This window comes from Ovis aries, chromosome 3, assembly GCF_016772045.2.
Source record: "Ovis aries strain OAR_USU_Benz2616 breed Rambouillet chromosome 3, ARS-UI_Ramb_v3.0, whole genome shotgun sequence".
Lineage (NCBI taxonomy): Eukaryota > Metazoa > Chordata > Mammalia > Artiodactyla > Bovidae > Ovis > Ovis aries.
In genome coordinates this window covers 23,837,166-23,853,262 of record NC_056056.1, presented here as the reverse complement: position 1 = coordinate 23,853,262, position 16,097 = coordinate 23,837,166, and the positions used below count along the sequence as shown (strand labels likewise).

Sequence of the window (16,097 nt, the reverse complement as noted above, 5' to 3'; positions counted from 1 at the left end):
GACCACTTTAACTTAAGGAACATGAACTTTACTTTCTTTTTTTCTCCTTGAATGTCTCCTGCTACTGAAAAAAGAGAAAGACTCATAGTTTTATTGATGTATACTCAGTATGTACTGTTTTATGGTTGAGAGTAGTTTTTAGGATAACAGTATCTGTTTAAATTAGTTGTATCTTTTAGAAGTTGAAATGTAGTTGTGACAACATTTAGTAGGTCCAGGGGACCCAGGAAAGTTCTGGTGGCCCTGCTTAAGTATAGCCAGGATTTGAATCTATGTTAGAGTAGGTCAGTAAGCTCTAAAAAATAGAAGTTATAAACTCCCTATTTTGTGTTTCTATTAGTACTAAAAATGTAATTCTTTATTATGATAAGAGAGAACAAAAAGGAAAACCTTGGGATGCACTATTTATTTTCAAACAATTTCTTTTAGATCTGAATGGTGATAAGTAAATGCATTTATAAATATTTCAGAATATAATTAATTGATTTTCTGCCTATTTGCAAAATAGATCGAATCTGAATGGTAATGACATTTTTCTACTGTAAATTGTTAGTATAGAGAATGGGTCATTGTCTTAAAATTTTTTCAAAAGGTAATTTCTTCTTAGATTTGAATGCATTTTTTTGCATTGTCTTCTGATGACTGGTTAGATAAACATTTGATTTTAAACTAAAATTTCAGAATTGGTTTGCAGAATAGTTTTACAATGCCCAGTGTTATGTATTGTTTTTGAATGTCCAATAATTCCTACCATAACTGATTTAAATTGCAATAATAGCTTAGGTATATCATTGCAGCAGAGAATAATTAGATATTATTTTGAATCTATCTTGTGGGATGTGCTTCTTAGACAAACTTTGAAAAGACTGATTTCTTGAGTCCTTAAATTATATCCATTTTAAACATAATGAAAAAATAAAGATTTTTTTTTGTTGTTGTTGTTAATCTTTGTTTGTCAAGAAAGTCTTTTCACCTTGAGTATATTTTTATTATAGTTAGAAGGAGGAAGAACAATAGGTTTTAATAGTAATGTTGTGTCTCCTTATAATTTTATATGACTGCAAAGCAAAATTACAGTTGTGTTTGAGGCATAGCTTCTTCTGTGATGTTTCATTAATTAGTCCTTTCTCTATATTCTCATAATGCTTTTGTCCATTCTTATAGCACTTTTTATGTTGTATTATAACCAGTCATTATTATTACTGCTTTTCTCCCCTCTGTCCTCTTTTTTAATAAACACCCAGCCTTAAACTCACTCTAAGGCAGAGGCTGTGTTTTCCTGAGTTTTCAATTTCCAGAGTCTAGGTTTTGTGTAGTGGGTTCTCTAGAGTTGTTTGCTAACTGGATAAATCAGTACATTTTATGGACTAATATATTAGTCCATTTACAGAAAAGATTAAAGGATGTCCTGAAGGGGTTGCACGTTTCACCAAGACTCCCAGTGCCTTAAAGATTCAATTGCTATCTTAGCCCATAGCTGAAGCTTGCACTCTTTAATCCTAGTTCGAGTTTTACTCTAATGGACATGTGGTGGTGGTGGTTTAGTCTCTAAGCTGTGTCCGACTCTTGCAACCCCATGGACTGTAGCCTGCTAGGCTCCTCTGGCGTTGGGGTTCTCCAGGCAAGAATATTGGAATGGGTTGCCATTTCCTTTTCCAGGAGATCTTCCTAACCCAGGGATCGAACCCTAGTCTCCTACATTGCAGGCAGATTCTTTACCAACTGAAGTAATGGACACGTAGATTCATAAACTGCAATCTTGAGACTTATTTCCCTTTGAAGAAATACATTCTTTGAGGACTTGGTATTCAATACCTTTTCAAATCACTTGGAAGCATTGGGTCAGGTGGACAAAGTGTCTAATTGTTGGAATGTTGACTGAGCCCCTTCCATGTGCCTGGGGCTGTAGTTGGGGTTTTGAAATGACTGAACACAATTCGCCTTCAGCAGGAGTCATCACATATGCTTTACGCACAAACAGAAGTTCCTGCTTACAGCATCATGCTTTCAAACTGAGGATGAAATGAGTTGAAAAGACTCTAAATCTGCAGCCTTTTTTCCTTTCTCCTCAGTTAACTGTTTGCCAGCTCGTGAAATGATCTTGCTACTTTCTTGTTTACTGCCCTGAACAGCTGTAGAACTTTCTGTGTGCCTGCCTTGTTTGTCTTTGAGCGTACGCATTGCTCAGTGGCAGAGCCTGCATTTCATCCTGCTTTATCGTCCCTTCAGCCCCCCAACTTGTATTTTGCAAGTAGTAATGACTCTTTAATTATCCGTTGAATTGATTGGAAACCAGTCACTGAACTCTAAATGTATGGCTCCCAAACATGGAGTGGCGGTTCACTCTGGTGCACTGACTGTCTCCTGAACTTTCGAGGCCCACTCCCTCCTCAGGGTTTTTCAAGGTCATTCTGCCCTTGTGTGGGGTGCTCTTCTCCTGGGTCTCCATATGACTCAGCCTCTTACTTCCTTCTGTCTTTTGTACTCAAAGACTCCCTCTTCAAAACACCTTTCTCAGCCCCTCTTTCCCTTTGCCTCCACCTCCTCCTCACTTTTGGCCCTTATCCGAGTTTTCTTTTCTTCATAGCATTTGCACCTAACATCTTATTTTATCATTTACCTGTATAGTGAAGTCACTTAGTCATGTCTGGTTTTCTGCGACCCCATTGACTGTAGCCTACCAGGCTCTCCCATCCATGGGATTTTCTAGGCAAGAATACCAGAGTGGGTTGCCATTTCCTTCTCCAGGGGATCTTCCTGACCCAGGGATTGAACCCTGGTCTCCTGCATTGCAGGCAGATGCTTTACCCTCTGAGCCACCAGGGAAGTCCCTAAATATGATAAAATCGTATTTTATCATTTATTTGTATAACATATAATTTATTTGTCTTATCTACTTTTATCTCATCTCCCTTCGCTCTTCTATTTATGATTTTACTCTCAATTTAAGTCCTTTTCCTCCTGCTTTAGTTTCTTCCTAGCATTGATCAGTAACTTAGTTTGTGTTTTACTTATTCACTTGTTGATTATGTTTATCCTTCAAAAATGTCACCTCCAGTAGCACAAGGTTTTTTGTATGTTTTCTTCCCTTCCTTAGCCCCTGAACTTAGAATCGTTCATGGCATGTTGTAGGCACTCAGTAAATACTTATTGAATGAATGGACAAATGAATGAATGAATGAATATAAAATCTGTAAGGGAAGGATTTTGTGTCTTGTTCACTAATGTAACCTCAGTGTCTAGAACACCTTGGGATCAAAAGCAGTAACTCAGGAAGTTGTTTTGAATGGATGGGTGTGAGTGGAAGGGCAGGTGGGTTTTACATTTTAGAGTTCAAGCGATTTAGAATGTAGATTAGTAGTAGTGCATGCTAAGTCGCTTCAGTCGTTTCCGACCCTATGAACTGTAACCCACCAGGCTCCTCTGACCATGGGGATTCTCCAGGCAAGAATACTAGAGTGCCATGCCCTCCTCCAGGGGATCTTCCCAACCCAGGGATCGAACCCTAGTCTCTTACATCTTGTGAATTGACAGGCAGATTCTTTACCACTAGCACCACCCGGGGAAGCCCAAAAAGTAGTAGTAAATTATGCCAAATAGTTGACCTTTTACCTAATCTATTTTGAAATCCATTGACAAAATGTTTGCCTTGGCATTTAACCAAAGTTTGATTAACTAATTTTGATTGAACCAAATTTTTTGGTTATGACTGCTGTTAACCTTCTTTGGTTTGTGTTATTTTAGTGTTTTGTATTGTCACTCTTGCATCATCATGTGTATTTGACATTGGTGAAGAGTCACCAAGTTGTAGAAAACTTTGAAATTACATTTTCTGTCATAGGTGATAAATCCATTTGTTACCTACCTGTCCTTAGTTTGTCATTGCTGTAAGCCATTTACATTTTATGTTCTATTGGACTGTTTTAGTTTTAAAGACAAAGGTGACATTTCTTACTACCTTTGTTAGCTTTCACAATTTATAGTAATTTTTTTTTTTTTTTTTGGTGGAAGAGAACTACGTTTTGACTTTGAATATTTTTGATGCTTATAGCCTGGTTTAGAAAGTTTGTTTAGGCTTTTTATTTATGCCTCTTGTTTTATCGTAGAATCTTTCCAGAATGATGAGAGCAGTCTAGTTTAAAAGGTTGTGTTTAAAACAGTTACCTGTTGAAATAGTAAGGCAGAAGAATAAGAGTATTGAGTCTAGCTAGAGCCAGGTTGCTTGGATTTCTGATCTTGGACACATTTCCTAACTGTACCTCAGCCTTCATTCCTGTAAAATGAGGATGACTATAGCACTTCATAGCATTGTAAGAATGTCTGAGTTAATGTATATAAAACACTGGGAACAGTGCTTGGCACCAAGTAATTGCTATTTAAGGCTTAAGAACTATTAATGCAGACTCCCATGCTAAGGCCTTGGCCTTATATATGTCATAAATAATTATTTTAAACTTTTTATGGAACTATTTTTATAGTTACAGAAATGTTGCAAAAATAATACAGAAAGTTCCTATATACCCTTCACCTGCTTCCTCTTCCTTTTCACATAATCATAGCACATTTTTCGAAACTATGAGATTATTGTTGGAATAATCCTGCATATAATGTGACATACGCATCCCTAAAAATCACTGCACCATGCAAAAAGTGCCGTGAGACCCCCAGAGCTTAAGGGGAGAGTGGGGTTCATGGAATGAAATTAGGACTGTAATAAAAATTGTGCTATAGCTTTACGTGTATTAAATGATTAAGAAACACATAAATACTAAAATATGGCTCTGGACAAAGACCTGAAGAAGGCAGCTGTGGAAGTGGGTGTTGGAGCAGTTACAGTGTTATTGGGAAGTGGTTTGTGTTTTGAAAACATAATGAAACAGACCATATGATAATAATAGTTAATAAACTAAACTATATATTTATTTGGATTTAACCATGTTTTCTCAAAATATCATTTTTCTGTTGCAGTATCTGATCTAGGATACCACATAGCATTTAAGACTTCATTTACTTTCATGGAATATATGGAAATAAACTGTCATTTAGTACCTGTCACTCATGATGTTCTTTGACACATATATTTATTAGCCAGTGAATATTGATACCGATATTTATATTCCTGGATTGCCTCCAGAATCAGTAAGGAAATATTGAATTATATTTAGCATATATTGGGTTACTGCAATATTTAAAGTATTTTATAATATAAGTGGCAAACCTCTATTGATGGAAATAGAGTATCCAGAACACCTCATTCTTTTCATCATCCTTGAAAAGCTGTTCCTGTAGTAACTTGGCAGTTTGTTTGCTTGTGAATATCTAAATTTAGTTAGACTATTTGATTGAAATTTTGACTGTGAAAAATCTGCTATAATATGCAGATGGGCTGTGCTTGTGCGAACTATGAAAATGTGTTTTAGACATTTCCATTTTCTTTTCAGAGTTTGAGATTACTTGTATTATTTACTGACTTAATTCTGACCATTCTCTACCTTTCAGTTCCACAGCAATTTATGTGATATATCTCTAAGGCTGAGAGTAAGAAGTGGCTGAGTGAAAAATTTTGTCACCGATTGTTTAGATAGAATAGAATGTTAACCTAATCTTAGGTCTGTATATATCTAGTCCCATATTTAGAACTGCTCCTATCCTACAGGGTAAAAAGCACTTATCCCCAACCTTCATTTAGAACAGCCTTGCAAAGCAGTGTGATAAATTGCGTGGCAAACCAATGCCTGGAAGTCTCTTCCCTGTGACTTGCAGATGCGGGCCTTTCTATGCTGTGTATACTTCAGTTTACCTGGTGTGTTTGTCCTGCATTTCATTCTCTTGCTAACCCTCAGTCATTTCCTGCTTTTTCTCAGGCGTTAGTCCCCTTGATGCTCTCTACCCTACTTGATAATGCACCAGGAAATCCAAGTCGTCAGAAATTTTCTCATTTTCATTGGGAAATGTTATCTGGTAAATAATTTTTGCACCCTTTTCTCATTGATAAGTCTTTGTCACTCCCCGCAAACTAGAAAGCCTTTGGATGAGCAATTTCAAATATATTTTTGTCCTCAGAGGTCACTAGTATCCTGTGGCAAGTTTATTTATTTATTTATTTTTTTATGACTAGGCTAACAAATATTTCACAATCAAGTGCTTTGAATATATAGTGATGGATGCAATGACCATCAGATGGATGAATGATGGTTAGGTGAAGAAATCTGGAAAACACAAAGGATTGGTGTAGCAAAGTAGATAAAATGTACACAGAAGCGTTCTTTTTGAACCAATCTGAAAAGGAAACTTGTCTTTGAGTTTTCATACTGCAAGCAAGGTAATAAACTAGTTACAATTCTATCGTTGTCTTTAGGGTGATTATATGTATATCATTAGTGTGTTTGTGGGTCGTACTTTTGGTGTGTGTATTTTTGACTCTGTCTTAAGCATAGGGGCGATTAGGGCCATTTGACCTTCATACGACTTTTTATTTAATCTTTTTTTTTTTTAATTGTAAAATGCGTACAATATTTACCATCTTGACCATGTTTCATTGTATGGTTCAATAGTGTTAAGTACCTTTACATTGCTGTGCACCCAGGTTCCAGAATGCTTTCTGTCTCGGTAAACAAACCTATTAAATGGCAACTCCCCATTTTTCTCCGAGCCAAGCCACTGACAACCGCCATTTTACTCTCTCTTTAATGAATTTGACTATTCATTATTTGTCTTTTTGTGAGTGGCATAATGTCCTCAAGGCATAATACACTTTTAGTAAAATTAATATCACAATTAAATAAGATTTATAGTGGCTGGCCACCTGTGGGCCATGTTTCTATTTATGCTGCAAAAGTATTTCTTAAATGAAGGATGAATGTGAGATCTAGTTCAGGGTGGGACGTTATAGCACCATTATTATCTGACTCCCTGTGGAGAGCCTCTTCTTCATCCTTTGGTGATAAACAGGGCATCCAAATGAAGAGAACTTCTAATAACTCTCTTCTAATACTTTGTCTTCTAAATCTTGGATTTGAATAGCCAAATATGAAGACTTTTCCTGTTCCTCCAACAATATAAAATTTGTTTTATAAAAGCAAAACATCAATATGCATTTTATTAGAATTTTTAGGACAGACGTGATTTAGGTAAAAATAATTTACCTTTTAAATTAAATCATAAATCAAATAAAGAATTTCCCTTTAAAAGATCAGATGACATTATTCCTGTTCTTCACAACTGAAAGGTAGATAAGAGTTTTCCTTTTTACTACACTTTGAGTTTCAAATTAGTGATATTTTACATTAGTTTGTGATTTCTTCAGCGATGAAATAATTTGAACTGTCTTTTTCATCAAAGTCAAAGTTGCCTCAAGCAGTTTTTGATTTGGGGATAAACTATTGCCTAATTTTTTTCTCTCTCTTTTTTTTTTTTTTTTTTCCTTGAAAGGCAACAGGAAACAGTACCATAGTCAGTTATCGTTGGCTTACTTTCATAGTTTTAAGCATATTCTGGAACTTCTTCTCCTTCTTTTATATATATAAAAAATATATTACTGTTTTTTGTGAAACATATGTTGACTTTGAGTTTTAACCTTTTTTCAGTGAGATTTATAATTAATCATGAGTACATATGAAACATTTAAAAACTGAAGCAATTCTAAATTTCCTTATTTTATTTTCATTGAAAGAGCAGTTTAAAGAAGGTGAATGAGTCAGATACAATTTTGTGTTATTTCAGTAAAAATTTAGGGAATACTTACGTACCAAGCAAAGTCATTATATTAGACTAAATAGATAGACAGATATATGACTCATGTGTAATCACTGTCCGCAAATAAATTAGAATCTGGTAGGGAAGATCAGACAGGTTGAGTATAGAAATAATTACCATAAAGTTAAAATATGTGTCATAGGCGTATAGATAGCTGTATAGACGGGAGAGATTACTTTCTGTTACAAAGAAGGTAAATCAAGAAAGCCTTCTTGGCAGGGTGAAGTTTGATCTAGACCTTGAAGGTTGAGTGTGGTTTTTTTTCATCCAGAGAAGTTTGACTAGGAAAGAGTCATTTGAATAAATAGTCTACCCAAAGTCCTTTCACCTACTTAGTCCTCACATATTATTGAGTCACAGAGTATAGGAGATGTTTCCAACTAACTTGTTAATTGAAAATCTGTTCAGAGGTTTTCCAGTAAACGAATACGGAACTCTTTTTACTTAAATTTTTATGTTGCCCAGTCCTGATCATAATGATTTATTTTTTCTTCTCTGAAAAGTTTAAAAAGCAGTTTTTATTGGGCATTCTCTTTCTACCATTGTTTTTGGTTTTTTGGGTTTCTGTTATCGTAAGAGGAAAATGGAGGATGAGCTAGCTGGATAACATTACTGACTCAGTGGACATGAATTTGAGCAAACTCTAGGAGATAGTGAAGGACAGGGAAGCCTGGTGTGCTGCAGTCCATGGGGTCACAAAGAGTGGAACACAGCTTAGCAGCTGAACAGCAACAAATGAAATGTTATCTAAACTCTATCCTGGATGATGAAATAATAATGGAAAGATTCGGTTCAGTTGCTCAGTCGTGTCTAACTCTTTGTGACCATATGGGCTGCAGCACACCAGGCCTCCCTGTCCATCACCAACTCCCAGAGCTTGCTCAAACTTATGTACATCGAGTTGGTAATGTCATCCAACCATCTCATCCTCTGTCATCCCCTTCTCCTCCTGCCTTCAATCTTTCCCAGCATCACTGTCTTTTCCAATAAGTCAGTTCTTTGCATCTGGTGACCAAAGTATTAGATCTTTAGCTTCAACATTAGTCTTTTCAGTGAACATTCAGGATTGATTTTCTTGAGGATTGATTGGTTTGATCTCCTTGCGGTCCAAGGGACTCTCAAGAGTCTTCTCCAACACCACGGTTCAAAACATCAATTCTTCGGTGCTCAGTTTTCTTGATGGAAAGATTGAAGCATTGCTATCACTTTTTTGATTATAGAGAGAAACATAAAAGTGTTTCTTTTCCCTTTAAAATTGAGAAATTGATTAGTTACCTAATCAAATTCAATTCCCATATGTGCAGTTTATTTCTGAACTGCTATGAGCAAAGAACAACCAATTGGTTTATATTCTAGGCTTGAAGTAAGTATGTGGCCGTCTGCAATGACTGTCAATATAGAGGCATACAGGCAGCATGCTCAGCATGCAGTTTCTGAATCCCAGAGTAACCTGGTGGTTGGATCAGAAGGAGAGGCCCAAGAGCCTCTCTTGTCTGGGAGCACAGGGTCTGGGGTTGGAGGTGGGAGAACTGGTTTGCATGTTTCCTGGTGCTGTGGGCATCTTAGATCTTGACTTGATTAGTTCTTGTCTTTCCATCAATTTAAAGCAACAAAATAGATGTAGGGCAATTTTTTTGATTATGAAGTGGTAAGCAAACATTAAAAAAATTTTTTTTTATGAACCTTGGAAAGTATGTTGATGTTTCGTGTATCTTTGTTCTTCTGAGAAGTGCTAAAGAAATGAAGGTGTAATGATTTATTAATTTATTTCTTTTTCTATTTGATGAACAGTTCATGATTATGAATATAAAAAAGTTTGCAAGTGAATTTTATGACTTCTATACAATTTTCATAGCTTATTTGTGAGATAAGCAGAAAAGGGATTATTATCCTACTCTCAGGGAAAAATTTTGAGGAGCATCAGGGAAGAAATCAACCCTGAATATACATTGGAAGGACTGATGCTGGAGCTCCAATACTTTGGCCACCTGATTCGAAGAGCCTCATTGCAAGAGACCTTGATGCTGGGAAAGATTGAAGGCAAATTAAGAAGAGAGTGGCAGAGGATGAGATAACTAGATATCATCACTGACTCAATGGATATGAATCTGAGCAAACTCCAAGGAATAGTGAAGGACAGGGAGGCCTGGCATGCTGCAGTCCATGGGGTTGGATAGCACTTATTGACTGGACAACAGCAACAGATGAAGAAATATGTCCTGACATTATTTTAAAAAATAATTGTTAAATGCATTATTACTTTAGTGTATATATAACTATTGTCAAGTGTTTTTAATGTGGCCTAATACAGTTTAAATATGATTTCCCCAGTTTTATTGTGATATAATTGACATATAGCACTGTATAATTTAAGGCATATAGCATGATGTAAAGTTTGACTCTATTTGAAGTTAAAAATATCTTTGAGAGGGTATTTTTGTTTTTATTAAAAAAACTACTGCATTCTCCTTACTAGATCCAGCATTACTTAGAGATACCAAATGATAGTCTTTTCATTGAGTGGGATCTTTCTTTCAGTATTCATTTTCTTCAAACTTTAAATACCTTGACCAATCATTTCAGAACATGGGACCTTTAAGTAGATAACATCTTCTGAATGGTGAAATTAGCATTCGGGAAATAGTCCCTATAATTCTTTTTGATCACACAATGTCTTTTCTTGTCAAGATTTCATTAATATGTAAATACTTGCCTGTAACAGCAGTGAATCTCTTTATCACGTATATTTAATTAACATATAAATAACTCTGAGATGCACTTTTTCTAATTTCTAATATAGGCCATCCTGTTTAAGTATTGTATTTATAATAAGTAAAAGTCTGTTAGAGTCACATTGAATGGGACATGTGTATTTCTATGGTTGATTCATGTTGATTTTAATAGAAACCAACACAATTCTGTGCAGCAGTTATCCTTCAAATAAAAAATAAATTTGAGTCACATTGATATTTTATAGACAAAAGCATATACATTATTTTAAGATATGTTTTGATCTCAGCATGTTCCAGCGTTTAATCTTTAAAGTTTAGGAACTGTATGTAATAGCTATGGAAAAAATCCATGATCTGTGTAAATGCTGGGATCACATGCAAGGTATTGACACATACTTGATGTGGAGGAGTGATGGTATGATACACTGGAAGGAGCAAAGCCTTTTAGTCAGAATATGGGTGTCTGTCCTGGTTCTGAACTTCCTAGCTGTGTTACTGTTGGGAAGTCCCTTAACTTCTTTGAACTTGAGTTTTGTCAAGTGTGAAGTGGGGAAATTGTACAGGTATTGTAATGGTTCAGTAGCCTAAGAGATGTATTACCTAGCAGAGTTCCTGGCAAATAGTCAGCATTCAGTGTACAGCAGTGGTTGTGTTAATCGCAAATATGGCTGTAGCAATAGCAACAGCAGTTTTTGGTACAGGTTGATGAGAAGAATGTCATAATAGATACATTTTATTTTCAAGTGCATTAAGTAGGTTTGCAAAGGACTGATGAATAAGCAAAATGTAGAACTGTAATAGGGACTGTTCCTCTTTGATAATGCCAGAGCTTTGGTTTCTCATCTGGGATAGCACCCCTTACCTGGTTTCGGGTACCTGAGATTTTGGACTGTTAATCAAAAAGTTGAGGATTATTTCAAACAAAGTTTTTAATTTCACTTTTTATTGACTTTATAGTTTTGATATACATCAACAACTACATTATAAATGAACAAATCATAAATGGGCAATTTGAATTGTTATAAATGAACACAATTAGAAAACAGACCTAACAAAGCACTCTTGATGCTGTCTCCTTTTACTCTCTCCTGTTCACCTTACCCATGAGAACCACCCTGATTTCTAACGGGATAGCTCGATTTTGACTATTAAACATGTGCAGTGGTTTATGAGGACTATTGTACCTAAACTCTGGAAAAGCATACTTTTCTTCTCAACAGAGATCAGATTTCTGATGTTCTTTGAATTAAGTGCCTCTCTTATTGTTTCTAATGCTGACTGTAACAATGACATTTTGGATTTTTATATTTAAAATGTTTGTTATGGACAGAATATAATTTTGCCCTTTTATCTGTCAGTCTCTGCTTTTTAATTGGCATGCTTAGACTATTTACAGGCAGACCTCATTTTATTGCACTTTGCTTTATTGTGCTTCACAGATACTATGTCTTTTACAAATTGAAGATCTGGGCAACCCTGGATCAGGCAGGTTTATTGGTGCCATTTTTTCCAATAGAATTTGCTCACTTTGGTGTTCACAATTTGATAATTTCTGCAATACTTCACACTCTTCATTATTATGTTTGTTATGTGATCTGTGATGTTTGTTACTACTAAAAAACATTATGACTTGCTGAAGGTTCTGATGATGGTTAGCATTTTTTTTTTTAGCCAGAAAGTATTTTAAGCCTAAGGTATGTACATTATTTTTTAGATAGTTCTGTTGAAAAGTTGATAGACTACACCATAGTGTTAACATTTATGTTTGTTGTTCAATCTCTCAGTCCTGTTAGACTCTTTGCAACCCCATGGACTGGAGCCTGCTCGGCTCCTCTGTCTATGAGATTTCCCAGGTAAGGATACTTGAGTGGGTTGCCATTTCCTTCTCCAGGGTATCTTTCTGACCCAGGGATCGAACCTACATCTCCTGCTTGGCAGGTGGATTCTTTACCGTTTAGCTACCTGGGAAGTCCCAACTTTTATGTTCATGGGAAACCAAGACATTCACGTGGCTTTTTTTTTTTTTTTTTTTTGTGATACTGCTTTATCGTCATGATCTAGAACCAAACCCATGACATCTCCAAGGCCTACATCTCCTTGGGTCTACTGTACTAAACTTAGGAAAGTCAGGTCTGTTATTTTTTCAAGTATTTTTCCTCTTCCTCCTCCTCCCCAGTATGCATCATCTTTTTTGGGACTCTACTTCCACTTAGGTTAGCCACTTGATTTGTCTCACAGTTTTTTGTTTTTGATTTTTATTTTCCAGTCTTTTTCTCTCCCATGTTTTATTTTGGATAGCTCCTGTTTACTTTTTTTTTTTTTTTTTTAGTAAAAACGTTTACTAATTTTTTTAGTAAAAACGTTTGCTAATTTTTTTTTCAGTGTCTCTTATTAATGATATTAGTGTGTTTTTCATCTTAGCTACTGAAGTTTTTATTCCTAGGAATTAGATTTGGGTCTTTTTAAATTTTCTCACCCCTTACCATGTTATTGATATTTCTTAGAAATTGGTTTTTCTCCTGATTATAGGCCATAATTTCTTGCTTTTTTTGCATACCTGCTATTTTTTTTTACTGGATGCCAGAGATTTAGGTTTGTTCATCTTGCTGGTAGAGTTCTTATCTCAGTTTCTTTGGAACATGCTTTTTCTTCCCAAATTCTATTGGTTTATTCAGTCGCGCTTCTGTATTTCACCAGGTACCTTACCATGTGTACTTTGAGGTTAGTTTCTCTGTGCAGTTGATCTAAATAGGTTTCTGAATTTGTAATGGAGTAAATTCATCTGTGGGGGTTTTAAAATCTAAACATTATAAAATGTGATCTGGCAATGCAGGTACAGGGGTATTTATTTGATATTATTTTCTTCTTTGTGGATAATTTGGAGTCTTTTTATTCCAGAGTCAGGTCCCGGATCACATTCTATACTTCCTGTCTTTTTGTGAATGAGTATTTGTTATGTACTTAAGAATCTATATAAAGCATGATTCATTTCATTCAAATGCTCCAGGGTTTTGCTTTCTTTGCCTTCCTGCCATCTGCAGTTTAACTTTGAACCTCATCAGCAATAGCGATGTGTTAGAATAACTTGCACAGCAGACACCTATGCTATCGTCTTCCCAGTCACAGCCTGTTAAGTTGACACCACTTCTGCAGTTATGATTATTGTCAGTCTGCAGTGTAATTTGGCCTCGACTTGGAAGATTCATGATGAAATGGCTGTAAATAGACTTGTGCAGCAGCATCTCAGAGCAAACAGTCTTTTTTGCTTTGTTTATGGAAAGTTTAGGGCAGTCCACATCTCTGTGCTTATTTATGCTCCTACATTCAGGCCAAGAGGCACCTGCAGTGTACAGTATTGTGGGTATCAGATAGGGAGTTGTATGGTCCATTTTAGAAATAGAAATGTTTGAATAAACCTCAGGTTCATTACCAAAGTCTTCAGCTACAGGGAAAGCTTATTAATCTTGAGATTTAAGTACCCCTGTGGTTTTAGGGTAGGTTAGTTTTTTCATTTATTTATTCAGATTTATCCATCCATCCATCAGTCTGTCTATCATCCACCCGTCCACTAAATATTTAGTGAGGTTTAAGTGCATGCCAGGCATTGAACAAAGGATATGAAAATGACCAAACCTTTGAAGGAGCTTACAGTTTAGTAAAGGAGCAGAACATAAGTAAAAAGTTGTAGTTGAGTGCACTGGCAGTGGGAACAGAAGTACATGCAGGGTTTAGTAATATGGAGGAGAGTCTGGTCAGCTGCTGGGTCTGGGAACATCAGAGGAGGTTTCAGGTTTTTCTTTTCTTTTCTTTTAATGAATAGTATGTTGATTGACACAGTTAAAGAGAACATTATAAATAGGCATGCCATGAATCATACTACTTTTCTATCCACTTAGATGAGGTTAAAGTGCTGTATTATTTTTATATAACATACCCACATTTTTTTCTTCCTACTTTCATTATACAGCTTGGTTCTGAAATATATATTTTTCTTTCTTTGAAGAGTTTTTCAAGATTTAGAATCACACAATGCTTCCTTTCTTAAAGAAGTTTTCTGATTACTTGATGGAATCATTTTGCTGTGATCCTTCTGTAAGTTTGGGCCTGAGGGTAGAAAGTGCTCCTACTCTGAAAGACATGTATACAGATAATTATAGGAGCAGTGAGGTCAGTGCTCAAAGAGTTAGGTATGCACTCTTAGCTATGGAGCCTTCCTCTTCAATTGACTTTTATATTTTTCATTAATTATTTATATCTTGACTAAATCTTATATTTCTAGTAAACTTTTTTCAGTATTTGTTTCTGAGAGCTCGGCTTTTAGAATTAAAGAGAGTATCAGTGACTCTGTTTCTGCTGATCATTGAATCATTCATTCATTCAGTCAGTCAGTGATGAATATTAAGCTCATAGAGTTTACTTTTCTGCAAATTTATGATCACAGTACTTATTGTGTATTTGAAGATTAAATGAAATAATGCATTTATATAAATTTAGTTAAAATGATTATATATACTTGCTATGCATGTAATATTGCTGGGAGTTATGGTAGATGCAAAGGAGTATTTACAAGAAAGGAATATTTACTTTTAGTGGGGATACAAAATATGTATTTTGTTATGACCAACCTAGACAGCATATTAAAAAGCAGAGATATTACTTTGGCAACAAAGGTCCATCTAGTCAAGGCTATGGTTTTTCCAGTGGTCATGTATGGATGTGAGAGTTGGACTGTAAAGAAAGCTGAGTGTAGAAGAATTGATGCTTTTGAATTGTGGTGCTGGAGAAGACTCTTGAGAGTCCCTTGGACTGTGAGGAGATCCAGCCAGTCCATCCTAAAGGAGATCAGTCCTGGGTGTTCATTGGAAGAACTGATGTTGAAACTGAAACTGCAATATTTTGGCCACCTAATGTGAAGAGCTGACTCATTTGAAAAGACCCTGATGCTGGGAAAGATTGAAGGGAGGAAGAGAAGGGGACGACAGAGGATGAGATGGTCGGATGGCATCACTGACTCAATGGACATGGGTTCGGGTGAGCTCCGGGAGTTGGTGATGGACAGGGAGACCTGGCATGCTATGGTTCATGGAGTCGCAAAGACTCGTACACAACTGAGCAACTGAATTGAGAATATGTATTAAGGAAATTAAAGAACTCCATGGAAACGTAAGACAAATGTACCATCTTATGTATATTATCATAAGTTTAAATAATAAATGCCAGGGGAATTGTTCAGTTATTAGTAGTGAGAATCAAGAACAGGAAGAAAGCAACCTAGACTGGAATGGTCATAGAAACATCTGAGAAAAACCGGAATTTAAGCTAGAAGAGGTGGGGTTCAGATAGGTAGGACATCATAGTGTCTGAGAGCAGAGACTCTGGAACCAGACTTGCCTGGGTTCATATCCCAGCTGTAGCGCTTTAGTTGTGTGATTTTATGAGTTTGGATGCTGTCTGTCTTTCAAGACTGCTGACTTTGTATGTGTGATAATGTATAATTTTATAGTTGTTCTTACAAACTGTAAGCATTTTTAAGTGTCAGCTATAGGCCATACAAGGTTGGATAACTTTATAGATAGTGTGTGAAATGTCCGTTCAGTGCACGTCTATAAG

General features: G+C 35.9%; 1 protein-coding gene across 1 annotated transcript in view; it reads left to right on the top strand.

The window, feature by feature from the left end:
- The window catches only part of NBAS (NBAS subunit of NRZ tethering complex), a 336,032-nt gene that overhangs the window by 104,871 nt on the left and 215,064 nt on the right, over positions 1-16,097 (top strand). The window lies entirely within an intron of this gene.